General features: G+C 36.4%; 1 protein-coding gene across 5 annotated transcripts in view; it reads right to left on the bottom strand.

Moving 5' to 3' along the window:
* The window catches only part of LOC106883223 (uncharacterized), a 46766-nt gene that overhangs the window by 23568 nt on the left and 16456 nt on the right, over nucleotides 1-6742 (bottom strand). Inside the window, exon 1 of one of the 5 annotated variants that reach the window (XM_014934155.2) lies at nucleotides 1479-1589. The exons of the other annotated variants lie outside the window; for them this stretch is intronic. The gene's annotated coding sequence lies outside the window, so the exon portion shown is untranslated. Of the gene's footprint in view, nucleotides 1-1478; nucleotides 1590-6742 lie in introns of those variants that run through there. 5 annotated transcript variants of the gene reach the window in all.

The raw sequence follows: 6742 nt of genomic DNA, 5'->3' as shown, positions 1-6742 counted from the left end.
ATCGTTTCTTATGAAGGGATATCCCTAATATCCCAGAAACAGCTGCAAGACTAACTTTCTCTTTATAAATGTCCTGAAAATTCCACACAGCCTTGGCTTTGTTGTCTCATTTTATTTTATTTTATGTGTGTGTGTGTGTGTATGACTGTCTCCCAAACATCGCTTGACAACTGATGCTGGCGTGTTTACGTCCTCGTAACTTAGCGGCTCGGCAAAAGAGACCGACAGAATAAGTACTAGGCTTACAAAGAATAAGTCTTGTGGTCGGTTTGCTCGACTAAAGGTGGTGCTCCAGCATGGCAGCAGTCAAATGACTGAAACAAGTAAAAAAATAAAATAACAGACACCTCCAATCTTACCCACTTTCTTTCAAAACTGTGATTTCTTCCACAAATTCACCGATAGCTGATATAGGTACAAGGCTCCAACACAAGAGTAGTTTGTTTCGTTTGTCTCCACATACCACGAGTAGTGATACTGGATGACAGCAACAAATACCAAGAGTGAACAAGGGGATAGAGAATAATAATAATAATAATAATAATAATAACTGAATGCGTGTGAGTGAAATTCTGGGTTAGCAATAAAGCACTGAATTCACGGGAGAAAGATCCAAAAGTATTGGTTGCAATCTTCCAGACCAATCCAGCTCATGTAGATGAACTGGATTGATCAGGAAGATAGACATATTAATAACATTATACATACATATATTCACACACAAATTATTAAAATCATTTTATGTTGATGATTCTTACATACACCTGCGGAATTTGAAATCATCGTTTGCCTTCCCTCTCACCTTTCAAAATGTCTAAGATTGTGCTATTTGTCATGATTGTTTTAGACACTCCATACAGCCTCTAAAAGTTGGCACCTTTATCTCATGATGAAATCGAGTCTTAAACATAAATGGATAAGCTTTAGTGTTAACATATGTAATAATGCTTGGAACATTAGAGAGCTAACTAGAAATTCACATGCTGTTAGTTTGATATAATGACGTTTTGTTTTCCAACTTTAAAAAAAAAAAAAGATACATGTAGCGTAACAAAACGGGTGCCACATGATCTCCAAATCACACAGCTAACAACTGTAGTGTAACAAGTACACAAATTGAAGTATGGTATAACCAACATGCAGAATTATGGTTAGGGGTTCCCGTTCAAAGTTAGTAAAATGGTATCAGAATACTCACACCTCTAGTGTTATTAGGAAGGACATCAATATTACAATGTACCCTACCCCACTGACTACAATACAAATCAAACGCAAGAAACATTAATTTACGTCGTTTGATGACGAAAAAGGATGTCAAAAGGTAAGGAAAATCCTCTCAAAACTATTTCATAACACGCATAAACTCAACGTTAAAATTATTTACAGCAGGAATATCATTAAAGCAAATGCGTTTAACTGAAACTTAAACAACAAGTGTCTTTTTAATAAACAAACGTTAATTTCATGAAAGATCTTACTTTCAAAAGCTTCTTGGATCACTGACTTTAAGTTATAAACACAATGCCAAAATACTGCAAGATATGTAAACAGTTCCGTTTGAACGGATTTTCGGACATACTAATGGCATTCCTCAACTTTGTTAGTTTCGTATTCTTGCGTAACCAATTACGAGCAATTATTAATATGATGGAACATTGAAATGGAGACTAAAATCATATATATTATCAAAGCTTAGTTGATTGCTTCGATTTAATAAATAAATAAAAATAAATATTAAAATATATGCAATATAACAATTTTTAGATAAATGCGAAAATACATATTAATGAAAACACTCGTACGAAGAAATGGCTGCCGTTCTAATATAAAGATAACTCCAGGATCAGACCCGTCGATTCTTTAATTTGTTGCTACTTTTTCTCCTTAACAAATTCTGGGATAAAGAAGCTTAAAAAAAAAAATTGTAACGCAGTGACTATCAATAGCCACTACTATCCAGCTGCATATCGGGCTACAAGCACGTACTGGGAAAGGAATTCATTAGGAGTTTCGTAGTTCTCCATAGCGTCTTCACGAAAACTTAAGAAAATTAGTCCTGTTTCGGCTAGTGAGACCTTTGAAGGAAAATAAAAATTTTCTCCAAAGAATGGCTCTGTACGAAAAGTCAGAAGCCACGTCTTAAATGCACAAATTTTACGAATCTCATATTTTAACAACTGGTGCTTTTTCTCTTGTGTCGTTTCATCATCCGGTGGGGACGACATATGTGAAAAAAGTTTTTTTTTTCACACAGATTTATAGATTTTCTATGTACAACAAATTACCAATTGACTAGAATAAAAAGAAAAAAAATTCATTCTGCACAGGTGTCAAAATAACATTAATAAAGATCTCATTATTTAAATCAATCGTGCGTTATAAAACAGTAATGACGCCTCATTAAATAATACAGTATAGCAGTAACGAATGCTACACCACAACATGTACTTACGTGGGAGCTAACTATCATACTTAAATTATATTACAATTTAAATTATACTAATAGTAAAAAAAAAATTAACATTTAGAATGATTATTTAAAAACAAGGGAGACAATTCGAATTTATTAAAAACGTTGAAGGGTTCTTCGGCTATTACTGTGTAGACTCCTGTCGTGTTTGAGTTATATTTCTCAAAAATCAGTGACTCAACCAAAGTTTGGAAAGATCACAGGGTGTCCTATAGATTCAAGTGATGAAGCCACTGGTCGTCTCAGTGACTCTGTACAGCTGTGTAACAGAGATGATAATTACAGAACAACAGTGCTAAGTTGGCAGGTTCATGTCGTCGTGGTAGCAGCATGTTACAATGTTGCAGATCCCGTGGATGGTACACAAGGCTGGTGCTTACATCCCAGATAAGCTGGCAATTCTCCCAACCTGCTAAAGACTGTGTGCAAGTAACACACTGACTATATATCGTGCTGATTATTCAACAGTTTCAAGTAAACTGCCATACTTGGCACAATCTTAGACAAGTGTCAATGTGGAAGATCACATCAGCTGTGGGCTAAATATACAAAACAGTGGGTGGACAACCAATTTAAACATCACCAACTGAGAAATGCATAAAACTAATCAGTGACAAAAGCTTATCAAAGAAGGTAATCCATAGCTACTTGACCTAATGATAGAAAAAGGATGAGTGAAAAATATTCTGATTAGGCAAACTAATATAGTGGTGAGGAAAATTTTCCTAGAGATACTCTCTATATGAAGAATATATGCTGAAATAAAGCAAATATAGGTTTTTCATACAAAAGTCAATGGCTAGAAATCTTGCCATGTCATTAAATGCATAAAAATATTTTAAAATTATTTTTGTCCCCCATTCAAACTTTCTTCTGGTTGTACAGCACACATGCCGAATGAACTGATCTCATCATATACTTATATGTAATTACTTGATATGCTAGAAATATCAACCAAATATCTCTCAAATCAGACCATATTGTCTTTATTTTTTTATTAAAAAAAAACAGGTAACAGAAAGTTGTCATTCAAACTAAAAAAAAAAAAGAAACTACATCTCTCTTCAATAATACATGTATTATCTGCAATAAAAGCAAGTACATTTTGAATTAGGAAACAGACAATAATTAAGAGTATGCTGCTTAACTACATGTGTGTATGTACCTGCCAGTCCAATAAATTACTATTTACAAAATAGTCAATGATGTGTGTTATGGCTGTTTCACCCTGGTGGTGTAGATGAATGATTAAATGCTTCACAGAGGTGGCTATCCCTTCCTTTTAAGGATATGTAAGACTACATCAGCTAAGATATCATTTCCTTAAAGATGGCTATATGTGATTTGACAGGGATTTAGCTGTTATTTATAGCAGCTTAAATGACCATGAAGAGGTTCCATCTATTTCCATGATGCACAGTCAACCTGCTAGAAACAGCAGCCAAGACTCTCAAATGACAACCTAATTTAAGAAAAAAGCACACATTGAACAATTTAATCTTAGATATCTAAAAAAGATGGAGTAGTATTGATTAGAATATCCAGGTCTGCTCAATCAGAGCTCATGCTATGTTTAAGAGATAACTGAAAGTTAATAGCTATGTTTTCCAGACACAAAAAAATCCCACTCTTTTGCATTCGTGTGTCAGTGCAGCTGTTCTTGAGGAGAAATTCAGTCTTCAAGAGGAAATTCTAAAAAAAAAACATCTCTTCATCATCCATCATCAAAATTGAGAGAAACTGTTTTGTTCTTTGAGTTTTCCTCTCCAGAGACCCAAACTCATTTAACAAACCACCAATGATTGGCAACTTTCCCATATCAGCTTCAAGATATTTTACTGGCATTTCAGGACCTCTGGAGAGTGCTGGCACACAAAGCAGGATACACCATTGGAATATGGAATGATCAAATTCTTTGCAGAGGTGATCATCCTTTCATTTTAGATGTATGTATGACATGATACAATATGCCCTTTCCTTAAAGACAGTTGGATGTTTATTTGACAGGGATGTGGCTGTTATTTACAGAAGGTCAAATGACCATGAGACAACAGCCAAAGCTCTCTCAGATAACAACCTAACTTTAAAAAAAAAAGACACATTGGACAATGTAATCCTAGATATATATAAAAATCTGAGTGAGCTGTCATTACTCCAAAAACCTTCAAATTTGGTTCTTCCATGCTGAACTCTGTTGGTGGGTGCAAAGTATTTTTCTGGTTTTAGATCATTCAGATTGTCATGGAGGAGTCAGTGGTCTATATCAGTTGATCAAAGGTAGTCACGGTACCTGTCCCCTAATAATTGTTTTGCAAAATGAAAGGATTTGGCAACAAACACAGTTCACCTTCTGGCTCTCATGAGATTTATCTTTTGGATGTTGTGCTGGTCAACTAAAGCTTGCTTTCCCTCTTCAGTGGAAGTCTTGCATTGCTTTTTCAGGGTCCAAAGCTTTTGTTGAATTTTAGTGGCTCAGCAATCTATGGTGTAAGGAGTTGGTTTAGCATCACCCTTCTCAAACTGGCAAAAATCTCACAGAGGCATAGCTGACAATGATGTATGGAGTCGACTATGAAACTCCTTTGATTGAAACTTCAATGATACTGACATTTTTACTAACCTGCAGCCATTCATTCCTTTAGCAGGATGGGAGCCACTTAATTTACTACTAGGTCAAAATGCATCTGGTGTTCTTGCTAAGTGTTGTTGAGATGATTTTTGTCTCCTAATATATACTGTATTTTTAAACACAGCAGGTCCATAAGAGATGTTACCTCTGAGCAAATACTGCAATAACTTACCTTTCACTGAGGCATTTACATTCATCATCATTTAATGTCTGTTTTCATACTGGCATGGATTAGATGGTTTCACTAGAGCTGGTAAGGTCAGGGATTGCACCATACTCCATTGTTAGTTCTGGCATACTTTCGACAGCTGGATGGCCTTCGCCAATCACTCCATAGTGTACTGTACACTTTTAACATAGTACTAGCACATGTGTTTTCTATGTGGCACCAGCACCAGTATCAATTCTACAGTGGCGGACGGGTCTTCTTGAATATAACAGTATGCTAGATACCCGAGTCCTTAGTCATCACCTTCGTAAGGCTCAGTGTCTTGAGATCAACCTTCAACACTTTGTCCCATGTCTTTCTGGGTCTCCCTCTTCCACAGATTCCAGCACTTTTGTATACAACTGTCTACATCCATACACATCACATGACCAAACCAGCGCAGTCTTCTCTTGCACAATGCATCTAATTCCTCTTATGCCCAAATTTTCTGTATGATACAATTTGCTACTGTTGAACTAGTCTGCCAAGGCTAGGAGACTGTGATGTTTGGAAGGACTGAGCTCTGTAGGGTTCCCCCTGGCCAGGTTACACCTGTGTCACACCAGGCTCAAGGCTTGTGCACTGTATCGCATTCTCCTGATCCATGTATTTCATTCTGGCCCAATGTAAGTATTATAAGATATCGTTTCTTGTCAGGTACTGGATGGAATATGAACTTGGAACATCTTAAACGACAGAATTTAATTACAACATGATACACACTCTCTCTCACAGTTACCTGTCAGCAAGTTTGATTAGTAGATTTAATAATCTTAAATAAATAAGCTGATGTCAAAGTAGTAATTTAAAACCTTTCACAAATAAGATAAGACATACTTTTAATAATACAGATGAAACAGTGTAGGCTCCAGAAAAAACCAGAACTAATTTGAATAAGCTGGCATATGTATGTGTACGTGTGTGTGTATGACATGAGATAATTATGATTACCCATCCTGCTCTAACCAGTTTTCTAGCAATCAAATTTAGGTTCTTAACTATTGTTTCATACACATGTGTGGATATACATACACTGTGAGAAGGAGGGAGTATTGTATGACATGTGATAGTCTGCTTACTTGTTGACTGAATGTAAATTGCTTTGCTCACTACAGTGAGATAAACTTAATTATAAATTGAGCCCTAGCTAGGGTAAATACTTCCTCAATTCTAGAGCCAGTAGGAAAAGGTCCAGTGAGCTAGAGTAGTGTTTCTGAGGGGTGGGTATGTCATCATCATCATCATCATCGTTTAACGTCCGCTTTCCATGCTAGCATGGGTTGGACGATTTGACTGAGGACTGGTGAAACCGGATGGCAACACCAGGCTCCAGTCTGATTTGGCAGAGTTTCTACAGCTGGATGCCCTTCCTAACGCCAACCACTCAGAGAGTGTAGTGGGTGCTTTTACGTGTCACCCGCACGAAAACGGCCAC

This window comes from Octopus bimaculoides, chromosome 1 (assembly GCF_001194135.2).
Source record: "Octopus bimaculoides isolate UCB-OBI-ISO-001 chromosome 1, ASM119413v2, whole genome shotgun sequence".
Classification (NCBI taxonomy): domain Eukaryota; kingdom Metazoa; phylum Mollusca; class Cephalopoda; order Octopoda; family Octopodidae; genus Octopus; species Octopus bimaculoides.
This window is presented reverse-complemented; position numbering and strand designations above follow the sequence as displayed.